The 14,991-nt window shown below is 39.6% G+C and overlaps 1 long non-coding RNA gene and 1 pseudogene across 1 annotated transcript; one reads left to right on the top strand and one right to left on the bottom strand.

The window, feature by feature from the left end:
• The first annotated feature begins 5,566 nt into the window (after positions 1–5,566).
• LOC111599844 lies at positions 5,567–7,439 on the top strand (annotated as a pseudogene).
• A 1,913-nt stretch (positions 7,440–9,352) lies between these two features.
• On the bottom strand, positions 9,353–9,986 carry LOC111599843. The gene is made up of 3 exons (XR_002751462.2): positions 9,726–9,986; positions 9,621–9,662; positions 9,353–9,560 (listed from the first exon to the last, which is right to left on the bottom strand). It is a non-coding gene; the product is annotated as an uncharacterized LOC111599843 (long non-coding RNA).
• Between the last annotated feature and the right edge of the window lie 5,005 nt (positions 9,987–14,991).

Genomic DNA, 14,991 nt, shown 5'->3' with positions numbered 1-14,991 from the left:
GGCGTACTTTAGTGCGAAATAAATCCATACTTAACCCTGCCACATGCCACTGACAAAGCCCATAAACTGCCGCCATAAGCTTTAATAACTGACTTGAGTCGCTTTGCTGCTGTCGTCACTTTAATGTCATTTTCATAATATGCCTCGAGCACCTTCGCACTTTTAACATCTTTTTGGTCCTTTGGCTACAGTCGTAACTCCTCCCAGAAAAGTTTTATGGCACGCTTAGCGCCAAACCTTGGGCTGGGGCTATATACGTTAAGTCTCTTTGTAGCGCTACGACTCTGCTCCTCTGCTGATTGCCGAGTGCCAAGTGAAACTGACAGCGCAAATGCGTATTTAATTCCGCTTGCGTTGCCAGCGCCACGCCCACAACCCATAATGCCGACAATTGCTGTTGTTATATAGTTGTTGTCGTTGCCGTTGCTAGTGTGTGCGCATTAATAAATGTCACTTCAGCTGCACCGACGAGAGCAATGCCTGCCTGAACAGCATCCCGTAAGATACCTAACAAAATATAACATATTTTAACGCGAGTGCCTCTTCTGCCTCTGCTTACTGTCAAGCTGAATGAGTGACTGCCTGGCTGGCGGAGTGACAGAATGACTAGCGCAAAAAGCTGATTGCGCGAGCGCTTTAAATTAATTAGTCCTGTTTTTTCTTTCACCATTCACCATTCGCCATTCGCCATTCAACTTCCTCTTTCACTTTCGATCCCTTCTTAACTTCAGCGCTGATAAGTTGCCGACAAGCAGATTTGCGACATTGGCAATTTGTGCTGAAAAAAAACGAAGAGCTCCGCAGACTACTTGACGCCGAACATGGAATACCCTTGGATTTAAGGAGCTGAGATGTGTGCCAAAGGAAACTCTTCTTGTACTTGTCCACGGCAAATATACTTACTCTAAAATGAATAAAAAACTAATTTGTAACTAATTCTCAGTTAATCTATGCCAGATAAAGATAAAGAGTACACAAAATACTTCGAACTGCTTCTGTTTAACTGAGACTTGCTTGCATAATAATAGACTCACCAACTATCACCAAGCATATCACCTTTTTCGCATGCCAGATTCGAATACCCTCGCCACGACGGTATAATAAATAAGAGATTGCAGCACCCATCGAGTCTTGTGGCAAGTTGAAGTGAGTGCGTCCGTCTCCGAGCCGATAATCGGCTTAGAGTGGCAGGCACGGCAGCCATAGCATAATTTTGGGGCTGCCAATTGTAGGCAGCACGTTTTTACTTAACATCAATTAGCCTAATGACATAACTGAGCTCAGAGTGCCAGCTGAAAACTAATGGCATTTCATTTGGTCTACAGTTTGAAAAATGTCAAAGAGTTCGATTAGTTGCTCAAATGCCAAGAGTTTATTCGCCTTTTAGCATTCACAGCATTTAAGCCATGGCTTATATTGGCCGAGGCTTACACATTTATATACACTTTTATTGTGTATCTGCTGCGCCCTTGTCGCTCGTGCAAATTTGCCTGAAAGTCTAACATTTCCATTTGCAACAGCAGCAGCAGCGAATCCCGAGCAATGGCTAAAGGAAGAGAAAGCGCGCGAGCTGCATATTTGCCTGGCACACACATCCGTGTACACATTTGCTTGTGTGTGTGCGTGTATCCTTGGACTGGCAGATTATAACTGTTTTCTTGCGCAATGTGAACTACTCGTTCATTATGCTTTAAGACATTAATTACTAAATTGCAGCTGTATTGGTCTTAAGAGAAAGAGAAAGAGAAACAAAAAAGGCAATTCATGCGATAAACGAATAAGTAAGATATATCGAACATTTCATTTATATACACTATATACATGAGTCTGTTGGCAGAAATCTGTTAGATAATTTACATATTATTTATATAAATCGCACAGAATTATTTATTTGATATTTTATTATTAATTGTTATGTGATTTTGCAGCTTCAAATAATAGTTCCATATTTTCTTGCTAAAGTCAGAATTATTTTAGAGATGCTTCCTTCTTTCTGCAGCAAACATGTCAATGCTTAACTACTCAATACATTTTAGTCCACAGTTCAATGTGAACGTTTTCCTAACGGAACATACTCATCTTCCACCTACTGCCCTATTCCCCCATATAGACGCCATGACAAGACAAATACTAATTTCAACTCTCGCGCTGTTTGCCTAAGAGTTAAACCATAAAAAAGTATTCAACTCTTATTAAATACTCAGTACATGACGTTCAATATCTGCACCTACGTATGTCTATGTATTCACTGTACTACATACCATATTGAACCGTCATGTTAAAAATGATTCAATTATTATTTTGGCTGCAGAAATACTTTACAAAGACACGAAAAAATATGAGTTTCTGTGAAATGTATTTTATACTTCTTTCTCTTATTTGTTAATATAGCATATAATTAAATAAATATCGTTTACTTTCATACTTTATTCACAAAAGATCCAATTACATATTTTAATTGCATCAAATGGGCTGCAAAACATTGAAAGTGAATAAAAAATATGTTAGATGAACAATGAAAGGGCCGCTGACCGACCATTAAGCAGGTTCAGTTCATTTGCCAAAACGATGGCCAAAGAATTTAATCAAAATTTATAAATCACTGCAATGCAGGAAAATAAATTGTGGAACTGTTTGCCAAGTTTCCAATAGAAGTTGTTTAGCTGCCAGAAATACGCTCCATAGCCGAATTTTTATGTGGTGTTCGGTCTGTGGTTGCGGTGCTGGCCGTCTGTGGCAGCGGCTGTTTGCCACTTACGCTTGAATGCCTCGTCCAGTCATTGATATGCGAATGCGCCACAAAAAGTTCAAATTAAAAACACTCGACTGTGTGTTATCCTGGCCAGTTGAAAAGGCGATTGTGAGAAGGAAGGACACAAAAAGTTGCGCAAATCAATTTTTGGCAGAGATCTGACATCCTCCAACCCATCGAGCTGTGCATGTTTGGATATAAACTGACAGCTGACAACTCTATGCAACTGTTGCACGCACTTTAAAACACGGCTTGACAAATTGTGCAGCTAAACTTTATGCCCCAAAAAGTTGCGTCAAGCGGGTAACTGCATTCGACGTACACATTGCAAAAGTTTTGCAACTTGATGTTCCATTTCAAATATGGCTAATCGACAAGCATACGACTGGAACGCCGCACAGCTCTTCCACAGTGAGATTGTCCGTGTTCATGGACATGCGATCTCTTAGTCTGCTCTCATTAAAAAGTAAAATAAACAAGTAAAAGTTTCAAAATCAAAAGCGAATAAAAACAGCAGCAGCAGCAGCAGCAGCAGCAGCAACAGCAACAGCAGCTGAACTCAAAACAAAAGGAAATAGAGAAAAGCAAATAAAAAAGACAAAAACCACTTGAGCAAGTAGCAAAAGTTTTCCATTTATAACGAGCACAGTGCCATCCATGGCTATATGCACAGGGGCATGTTTTGCTATGCGGGTGGGCGGGGCGATTGTCGAAACGAATGTGTATATCCTGCTGTCTCATTTGCTGGAACTGCATGAGTGTTGGTAAAACTTTAAATGCGCGGTAATGAAATTGTTGGCAACAAATGCCGTCAACATACACACACACACACACACATGAACGTTTTATGGCAGGGTTCCGGCAAATGTCGAGCATGCAGGCATTCTGCAGATTTCCAGCACCTCGCCAAAGCCAGAAAGTTGTCTGACTCAAGTGTTACGCCCCAAACTACAAAAAAAAACTGTGTTAAGTTGCCACAACTTGGATACGCAGCGTGCCGGGTACAGTCAGACCGTAATGGGAAGGGTGAAAGCTTCCACTTAGCTACACGTCTGGCCATAATCATATGAATGGCTTGGCATTTGGAGCATTATGCTGCGGTTAAGCCACTAAGACAGTGTATATATTTAAATGAAAAATTCATTTGTAACAACCCAATGGAAATTGAATGTCCGCTTGAACAAATAACACTCAACGACGCACTGCTGCAGTATCTAGAATGGCTGGCTGTCCAAGCTAAAGCTTTTCCAAGTCTTTTGTAATTTTAAAAGCATTCTTAACTGCTCTCGCTATGCGCTTAACGTGTTGCAAAGCGAGATAGCCTTAAGTAATGCACTTGATTAGTTGTAATTGCATTAGCTTTTGATTTCACAGAGTTCCTGAAGAGAAATAGTTTTCTTTAACCAACCAACTTGACTTATTCCACTAAAGATGATTACAAATTTTATATATTAATTAAAATAAAAAAAATATATATATATATATATATATATATTACTTTTAAAATTTATATTTTTGGTACCTTAGTTACTAAATATAGATCCATAACATATGCTCTTATATCATCAATTGCAAAGGCTCTGAATAAAATAATAAATTAATTTAGCCACAACTATAATATACATACTTAAATATATACAATACTTAGATTCGTTTCTGTATTTGAAAGCTCTCAGCAGAGAACAGGCTTCATTCAAATTGGCCTTCCTTCACTAGAACTCTGTTTCTTGTTTCCACAGCTTAATTAATGCAGCATTAACTATAAATTCAATATAATCTAAAAGAAGTTGTTAAATTGTCATAAAACTTCATCACTTAATTGCTTGTTTGTTTTCTCATACGAGGACAGCATGTGATAGTCCCAATTAACATCAGCTTCTATGTGGTCCACTTGATTGCAATGTTATTTACTGACGCACTTGCAGTAATTAAATTACCGAATTGCGTTTAATTAGCGTTCAGTAAAGTTAGCCCTTAACAGTGTAAATATTTATAAAATATATTATAGAATATATTTAAAATTAAACATTCATCCTTGTTGACAGAATTCGATTGAAACCCTTTACGACTAGCTTGGACAGTCATCATTAAATCTCCAGATAACAAATCCGCGATCTATTGCTAACAATATTTAATGGTGAATAGATTACATAAGCTGGGACACAAAAATGTTCATTGGCACGATAAGGATTCGCCTATGAATTGTAATTGTAGGTTGTAAATAAGCCTTACAAATAGATCGATAATATGAAAACGTAATCGATAACATTTATACTGAAATAGTTATCGATTATTTGAAACAAACTATGCGCGTGCAAGTCTCTAGTTCTTATAGATTCTGGACTGACGGACAGACGCACAATGCGGGCAATTGACTCAACTCTTCGTTCTGCCCAACACAATATATACTTGATGGGATCTGCCACGCCTTCTTCTACCTTTTACATACATTTTCACAAAACCAATCTCTGATTTCCCATTTTCAATGGGCTTAGCGCATAAAAATAGAAATTGATTCGACAGACAACTAAAAATGTTGACAGCTCCATTAGATCTAAGCACTACAGGACTTGTGGGCTGTATGGTAAAGCTAATCAATGAATACTGCCTGAAAGGTGGTTGATTTGTTGGCTATTTGCTAAAATGGTTCTGTACATCCAATATAGTTGCTTTCATTTGCAGAGTATGTGCTAATCGGGCACCCCAAAGTAAACACACTTACCTCTTCCAATTGTCAACCCAAGCAAACATTTCCTTAGTTGTCAAATCAGTAACCTGTCACACCCCGATTCCTGGTTGAGCTGTTTTATTCTAAACTTAACAGTGCTCGCTTCTTTATGTTTTGTTCAGTGGCATTTTGAAAAAAAAAAATATTTCGTCAAAATTTTAGGTGTTAATTCCGTATCATTTTTCAACGATTTTAGAGTGAAAATTTTTGTGCATTTAAATTTTCAATATGCAGTGTGTGCGTCGAGTTATTGTTAAATACAGTTCTATGAGTAGCTTCACGAAAGTAGACAACGTTCGCTTCTCCTGCACCAAGGAGACGCGAGGAAAAGGCCTAGTTGTTGGCATTTACCAAGAAGAGGGGAACACCGAGGCGAAGTTAACGCCAAGTGGTGAGGTTGCTAACGATCGCACGGGTGGCAAGCTTTCGCAGGCAGTATGTGAAACTAAGATTACGGGACAGTTGGGCCGCGGAAAAGTGTTCAACAACATTGATCCCGACTTTACTAGTATTGCAGTCGTTGGATTGGGCCTAAATGGTATCGGCTTTAACGAGCTTGAAATGCTTGACGAGGGCATGGAAAATGTACGCGTGGCTGCTGGCATTGGTGCTAAGTCACTGCAAGGTCAAAAACTGGTCGAAGTTTCGATCGATGGCATGGACTATGCGGAGCAAGCAGCCGAGGGTGCCACCCTTGCGTTCTATCAGTACTCTGATATGCTGAGTAAGGAGAATCGACTGGTTAAACCAAACATATCATTGTTTGACTCAAACGATACTGACGGTTGGACTCGTGGAGTTTTTAAAGGGGAATCGCAGAATCTGGCGCGTCGCTTAAGCGATACGGCTGCCAACTGCATGACGCCGACGGCATTCGCTCAAGCCACAGTGGATGCCCTGTGCCCATGCGGAATCACTGTAGAGATACGCACCATGGACTGGATTGAGCAACAGCGCATGCATTCCCTCTTAATGATCGCAAAGGGTTCCTGCGAGCCCCCGGTCCTGATGGAGATTAGCTACTGTGGCACTTCACCGGACGACCATCCCGTACTCTTTGTCGCCAATGGCATCACATTCAACTCGGGTGGACTCAATTTGCGTTCAGGGAAAAACATGGACGAGTCTCGGGGCGAAATGTCCGGTGCTGCAGCCTGTGTGGGTATGATGCGCGGTATTGCCGCACTATCTCTGCCCATTAATGTGGTGCTCGTTATACCGTTGTGTGAGAATATGCCCTCCGGCATGTCTGCGAAGCCAGGTGATGTCTGCACCCTGCTCAACGCAAAGGCAATGGCCATACGTGATCTAGACAAGGCTGCCGTCGTCGTATTGGCCGACCCACTGATATACGGCCAAACGAACTATAAGCCGCGTCTGGTAATCGACGTCGGATCAATTTCCTTGGGTTCTCAGCAAACACTTGGGGGCGGTGCTAGCGCTATCTTCTCCAATTCACATTATATCTGGAAGCAGTTCCAAAGAGCTGGTTCCCTAACCGGTGATCGCATGTGGCGCTTGCCATTGTGGGAGTATTACAAAAAGCAGGTCACTGATGAGCTTGGTTATGATCTGAGTAATGATGGACGCGGCAATTCAACCTGTTGCTTGGCAGCAGCTATTCTCCATGAAATGGTACCTTGCGCTGACTGGGCACATATAGATACTCGTGGCTCTGGCATGATTTCCAAATATGGCATCGTTCCATATCTGGCTAGAAAGAAAATGACCGGGCGACCAACTAGGACGCTGGTGCAGTTCCTATACCAACTAGCCTGTCCAGAGAACAAGTAATTTTGTTGATGTTGTGTCTGTGGCTAATTGTTGAGCAAAATCTAAATGTGTCGTTATTGTTTTAATGCCCCAACGGGAAATTTCGAGAATCCGCTGAATTCAACTCTTATATCTTTGTACTGACAATAAGATTGTGCTACATCAAACATGTACAGTTGAACAATATCAAACGCAACATGTACTGGACAGGTCGTAAAGAAAATCACGCGATTGACGTAAACAAATGCGGTTGTGGCTACCTAAGCTCGACTTGGTGGACTTTGTAACAGAAAAGCATTTCATTAAAGACTGAAGTCGCTTATTGAATTTAACTTTGAGCTAATTTAGCATTGAGTTGATGAACAGGCAATGCAATTTTAAGAAATTCAATCACTAAAAGACCGTGTACTTGGCCAAATGGCCTACTAGGAACTAGAGTTCAACTTGTGTGCCTGTCACAACCAATTATTGAAACAAATTTGCAATCTTCACGCAGGTCGTTGCACGTTCGACACGTTTAGGCCATTTTCCAGAGCGCCCCCAAGCCATGAGCTTGTTACCCAAAAAGGATATTTGCTTTTACACACCTACTTGCAGTCGGCTTTGGCCTCTTAGCTTTTGTTGATGAAATTGCTGCAGGATATTACTTTGAATTATCATAAATAACAGCGCACGGCAACAGCAATGACACTTATGTAACCATGTGTGTGTGGGGGAGTGTGCGTGTGTAGGTATATGCGAAGGCAACAGGGATCAGGTGTGCGTCCGCTTTTCGGGCTTCATTTGGGGTTGTATTAGGCTTTACCCCGGTTATGATGTTTCCACTTGTTCATCTGAATGTGTGCACGAGCGTCTGTATATGGCTTGTGTGTGGAGAATCCATTGATGCTGTGTGAATGTGTTTCTCTGCCTGGTGAGAGAGCAGTTGAAGATGAAATGGTGACCGAATTTAGTTCAGTCAGTATACATAAATTAGCCACAATGAGCTCAACTGCACGACTTACCGAATTGTTTCTATGGCATTCAAGCTAAAGCGATTTTCGAACATTCATGAATGCTTTATGTATGGCAGATGAAAGGACTTGAAATGTTTTGATCGCAAGCTATAAATACAATAAGACGTCCTTTAAAGCATGTACAGAATATTTACGTTTACACAGCGATTGGAATGGACTTAAATTCCATTTTTTGCTGAGACTCGGCTAACGAAAATGTCGAGCTGTCGACCATATAAGCATGCCCCGCCTGGTATTTAAATTGCTTTTGAACTGGCAGCTGCTTCGGAGCCTACTTCAGGCTACATTACATCTGCCGTGACATTTATGAAAAATTCAGCTCGATCTGCCTTCGGTCGGGCTGGGTTGCCGTTGGCCGCAATTTAATTTTAAATTTTTACAGCCTGCCCAGGCTGTAAATTCAAAGTGCTTTAAAAATCCATTTACGAACTTTTAATGCTGTAAGCCTAAGTATATTAAACTCTTTCCCATTGCCCAAAAGACTCACACAGAGCTGAACGCAACTTCAATTCAATTATTCAATTAATTATGCAAGTGTTCAAGTTGAGAGAACATTGATGAAGGAGTAAAAACATTTAATTCTCGTTTCTTTGTGCTAAGATGTAGAGCAGCAATTTATGTGCGAATAGAATAGGCCATGGGATCAACATATTGTTAGCGCAGCTGCTTTGTCAGCCAACAATAATTTGTTTGTAAACAATGAAAAATTCAATTACAGTTGCCTTTCAGGCGGCCTTTCAAAAGCTTATGAGCCAACAAGCCACAAGAAAAGTTTGTTTTGAGAATGTTTATGTATGTGTATGTGTGTGTATGTGTATGTATGTGTGCTTTGTATGCAAAGCTCATCCTGCAGCTGACTAGGCCTTTGCCTAGAACTGTATAAAGGACGTGCCCTTAGCCACAAAGCAGCCATTGACTTGTGCTTTGTTTTGCTGTCGTGATTGTCGAGGGCTGTTGGGTATTGACAATGTTATATCGTATGCTTTAATAGTATCGCCTTGTTTGAGCAACCATCTAGATACGTAGACCCGTTATCAGGTATTACACTTTGTGTGGATTCTGTGCTTGTGGTGCCAAAGCCCAGTAGTTGCTCGGTAAATTATGAATGAAACTTCGTTTTTACATTAACAGGATCTTTTCACTATATTTAACCTTTTTCCATTCCTACACTCACAACCTAAGCAAATACTAGATATATATGTAAAAGTAATCAAAAATCCAAAAATAAACCGCTAGAAGTCGATGAGCGTCGAAAGCAATTAAAAATTTAAGCCTCTTGCAAAACGGGTTTCTGTTGGAGAGATCCGATATAATTAATCTATATTGGCAAAATAAAAATTGAAATTCTTACCAGCTTCAATTTTGCAAGTGGACTTGAAATTTACAACGCTCTCTTACGAAAGAGAAAGATGGAAAAATGATTTAATCACATTAATATTGTGTTGCAGAAGCTTACCGGACATCTATAGCTTTTCTCATTATTCTTGATAAATTTAAAAAACTCGCGGAAAAATGCAACTGAGTTTGGCTGATGAAATTTTGAACGCTTCTCGCGCAGTTTCGTATTGTACATCATTTTCAATATGATGGGCAAGCAGTTGGAAATGCGAATCATCACTTGTAATTTAGAATTTATAAATAAATATTTTTCTATTCTACTTCTCTCGTTCTTTCCCTTGACGAACTATATTTGGAACTGAGCCTCGCTGACAGCAAATTCAATGTCAGGTCACATTGACAGGAGGTATTGATTCTCTGAGCTTATTTAGAAAAACAGATTAATTAAATTTATAAAAATTATATATAAATATAAAATATATTTAATATAATATAATATATAATATATACCATAATTTTGAAATATACATGATTAAATGGGAAAGTAATTTTTCACAGTACTTGAACTATATATATATATATATATGGCCGATATATATACTCGTTATTTTTAGCAATTATGAAAAGTGTTTTCTGTTTTTAATTTTTTCTTGATTTCCTGCAGCTTGGGTCATTTATCAAAATGTATGTAAAGGCTTTCACTGTCCAAAAATGCGCTTACACATTTTTGTATTTTTAACTTAATTAAAGTGCATTTTATTAGGATCAAGCTGTGATAAACTAGCTCTGCAAACGCATAGCATAGAAAGGCAGAACCAGAAGCAACGAGTACGTGGTCAATAAGGGTGACAACGACAACGACAACGAGCAGGAGAAGCAGGATACATTGCCAAAGGCAATCATCGCAATTTAATATTCATGACATTCTCATAGTCAATGTATTTTCAAAGTGTTGCCAGGAGCTGCAACTGGGGACCTGCTAAGGAATGAGTCCTGTGCAGGCGACAAGCATTTGGAGCACCAAGTGATTGATGAGTTTTTTATTGCACTAGAAACAGGGCGAGCATCACATAGACCTAGCATACAGTTAATACCCAGTGCTATTCAAAATTAAATAAATGATTGGCTTGATATATAAAGAGAGATAAGCGTAAAGCTCTAAAGCACATGATTATAAACAATTAGTTAAGCCAGACGCGACGAGACGAGACAGGCTAATCCAGTTGCTCACTTGCTAGTGGATTCTTATTTCTGTTTTGACTATTTCGTCGCCTGGCATTCGACATGTTCAATAAGAAATGAACCCAATTCCCTTCCCCTGGCGGTACAATGCTGACACAAATTGCTCATCTGTTATTTATCATATTGGGGGCTGTCCTGCGACGATATCACATATATGTTCCTATTTCTACTTTTCTTGCACATTTCGCAGCCCTTTTTCTTGCGTGCCCCTAATACCCTGTATCTGTAGAAAATGGCGATGAAAAGGTATATATATGTATGGTTCCATAAGCAGCTAAGTTATTCAAGAACAGAGCTTTGCTTTATGCAGATAAATTGGGTCAGAAGTCTGAGGACATTTCACAGCTCTTAGTTGAATACAGAGTATCTGCTGCTCTGACAAGGTTGACTTTCGTTTTGCGGCTTGTTTTTCTTTTCCTTTTTTGCCTTTCGCTCCACTGCAACTGGCTGATTTGCTATCAGCGATAAGCCAAAAGTCCGGACAGTTCTGCCCATTGTTCTCCATTCGTGGCTTGTTTGGCTCTTTGCTAGCCGGCAGCTACTTTAGCAGGCGTCTGCGTATTAAATTCACAAATTGTTGTTGTTCTTCTGACTGCTATCACAGCAGAAGTTCTTTGTATGTGTAACAGAGCTCGCATTCAGCTGATTCCTGGCTGACTATCAATATGGCTGGGCAATGGGCCTGGATAGATTATTAATTGTGGTGATATCGTTGAACCAGAAATAAATTGGCCTTTCACAACTCTTAACAAGTCGTCGTGTGTTGCTGGCCAATCTCTTCATTGTTTAGCCTCGGACCATTGTTTGGGCTGGCTTTGGACAAGCTTGACTGCACCCGAATTCGGAACGACTCGTTTGCTGGTCCGGTCAAGAAACATGCAAATGATTAACGATCCCAACATTTCGTTCGTCTTTTTGGTATGGCCTGGCGTCGGCTGTGGGCCATAAACAATTTGGCTTATTGACATAATTACGCCCGCCGAGTTTTTAGTATACACTATCAGGAGCTAATCCTTGGCAGCCGTCGCTTGATTTATGTACTCCATAATGGCCAAACATAATTTGTCTGTGGTGTCAACATTTTCGCAGGCTTCCGCCAAAGAATTGCATAATTAATGGCGGAAATTAAAAGTAAATATGCTAGCCTGATTATCCCAACTCCCTCGCCTGCAAAATATTTCTGAAGAACGTCCAGAAAACCAGTCTGCAAATCTCTTTGCATAATTGAAATCTGCTGCAGGGAAGTCGCATTTTCAGACAGCGGAACAAAAAAGCCAACGTCGCACTGAGTTCCGACGGATGAAAGTCAGGATGAAGGAGCTCATTCCACTGCACAGCAAAGTAGGACGTCAGCATTTCCAAATAATATTACTCTTCACACAGCGAGCTTATTCCAAATTGAATTATATTTGTAACAAATACAGTAAAAACTAGCACAAATAAGAACAGGATGCCTTTATTTGTGGGGATAGTGGGTTATGCAATTAGAGTTCGAAAGTTAGTTGGAATGAGAATCGCCTTCTACTTAGCATAAGCTGAAGTTCTATTCAAATGAGAAAAGTGTTCTCAAAACTAAGTTCGAAGTTATCTTTAGACACAGAATATTTCGACCAGCATCCGACCTCAAGCTCTGTTTAAACTTCTAGCTCGAGGTAATGAATTTGTTAATTAATGAACAAGATATAAACACCGATAAAGTGAGTAAATTGTCTGATAGGCAACAGACCTTTGGGTCAATAGACTTAGATTTGCAAAGAGATTCGCTCCGGTTTCTCGCTATTCCTCACAATTTTCTTCCGCTCTCAGTACATTGCCTTGATCATATTTAGCTGTCCTTCCTAGCTCTTGCTTATTCCTTATTAATTATAATTTAAAGACCGCATTGACAGCTCTGAGAGTATTCCAAATTGACCAAACTATAAGTATATAGTAGCAGGTTGCCCGACAAATTGTGCAAACTCGAAAACAACTTCAAAGTTAACATAAATTTTCTTAATAATCTTTGAATTGATTTTAAGCTCAACATATTTTATTTATAATTGAGTGTTAAATATCTTTCAGACAAGGCAAAAGTGGATAATGCAATTCTTCTTCCATGTGTTATTTGCTTAGCTATTTCTTTCTATTCAGCCTACTTACTGCAAATCTTTTAAAAATAAAAATCTGTGAAGAATATTTTTTTTTTATAATTTATTTTTATTTTACAGCTGCTGTTGTTCATAAAACACTTGATTAGCAGGGTATTCAGCAGTGCAGCTAGCCATTAAATGAATTTCCCTATGTTCATTCTTAGCTTTCAGGTATTTTGACGCAAGCTCCAAGTTGAAAATTTTGCTCCATTACGTTTTTCTTTTCTTTGCATTGTTATTGTTGTTGTTGCTGCTGTGGAAATTAGCCGCACGGCTGTAAATAGAAACGCGTTTTCCTGGGGGCGCTTTTCGGTGAGTTTCTGACACTTTAATGTTTGCTATTCGATTGTTGTTGTTGTTGTTGTTGTTGCTGTTGCTGCTGTTGTTGGCAGATTCATTAGTGAGCACGTGGCTGCCGGCACCTCATTTTATGGTAGCATATAATGGCCATCCCGTATTCAATGTTGCCAACGGGCCCCAAGTGCCATGCTATAGCTTGTCCCGATATAATCTGGACTTAAGCTGCAGTCTTTAAGCTTCGAATCTGTGCCAAAGTTCAGCAACTAAGTGAAACGATAAACACACATTAATATATAATGTCCTGTAGTCCGTTTAGCTTTGATTTCGCTGTTTAGTCATGATGTCTGAAGAAAGTTTGCATCAAAAAAACTTTGTTTGTATGATATAATAGTCCGTTTATTCATATCTAAAGTATTTATGCTGCAGCCAGCAGCAGTTTCACTAGAAAACTTATAAACATATAATAAATTGTAGTCCGTTTAATATGTTTAGCTTTGTATTCGTCTGTTCCGTTAAGATATCTCGAGGAAGTTGGCATCAAAACTTTGTTTTTATGATACGATAATCCGTCTATTCACATGCAAATGCAAAGTTTCCCAAATAAATAACAAGAGATTGCAAAGTTTTTTATACAATAACATAATATTTAATAGCAGCTGTATATCTGCTGATGAGTCTCTAATGAAGCGGCTGTTGATACACATGAATAATAAATTCGAAATTGGCGCCAACTTAAAGTTGTAATTCCCTCTGCCGGAGTGTAATGAGCGACTGCGAGGTTAGCTTCGGGCACTCGCCCCAACAGAAGGCGCTTGAACGCCCTTAAGTTTGGATTTGCAAATTTATGCAATCTGCTGCAACGAAGCAGCTTCCCTTGGCTAAAGTATGCGAAAGGAATTTGCATTTTGCTGAGTCACATGGCATGCCACGCCCTCTGCGAGGCCAGCCTAATTTATGCACCGAAGCAGTTCATTATCATTGGTCTGTGCCTATCGAACCGTTGCTCGGTTTTGGACCAAGTATTATTGAAATTAATATTTAAGAGGAAACATTAACAAGCAATAAACTTGCTGTCGGGTGCTAGTGACTGCATAATACTCGTTAAGGGTCCAAACTAACTGCATTTTATTAGGTAAATCATTAGAGGCGGGCTTCACTGACTTTACTGTTGTGGAGTTATTGCAAAGCTTTGCCACGGCCCCCAGCGAGCGAATCGGGAATATCTATACACTTTAGAAAACGAAATTATAAGCGAATATATATGCCCGACTTTTTAGGTGTCTAGCTTCCATAGCGCCGAAATAGTTTGCGTTCATACGGGCAGATGAACGGACGGACGATTGGTCGAACATTACGCAGTCAAGGATTGCTTACCTTAAGCTTAAGGAACGTTTAAACTGTAAAAAGAAGGAGTTCTCTTTTCAACAAGAGTGGGAGATACTTACTGTGAAAATGTATTTAAGCACCCTTTTGCAAAAGCTTGACATTTTAGATACCATATAAGCTACCCGTGTCTTTCTATAAGCTGAGATAGATATTTGCAATGCAAATTGTAAAAGCCGAAAACTTCATATTGAGTGATATGATATAAGATGAGATGAAATTCTCTTAAAACGTTTGTACTTGGCTATAGATAATTTTATATTGATTAACGAACGGCTTACATTAGTCTTATGCAATTGACGTCTTGCTGTTCGTCCACCTGTTCTAATG

This window comes from Drosophila hydei, unplaced genomic scaffold (assembly GCF_003285905.1).
Source record: "Drosophila hydei strain 15085-1641.00,03,60 unplaced genomic scaffold, DhydRS2 tig00000001-arrow-pilon, whole genome shotgun sequence".
NCBI classification, from domain to species: Eukaryota; Metazoa; Arthropoda; class Insecta; order Diptera; family Drosophilidae; genus Drosophila; species Drosophila hydei.
Note: the sequence above shows the minus strand (reverse complement) of the source record. Positions and strands in the feature narration are given on the sequence as shown.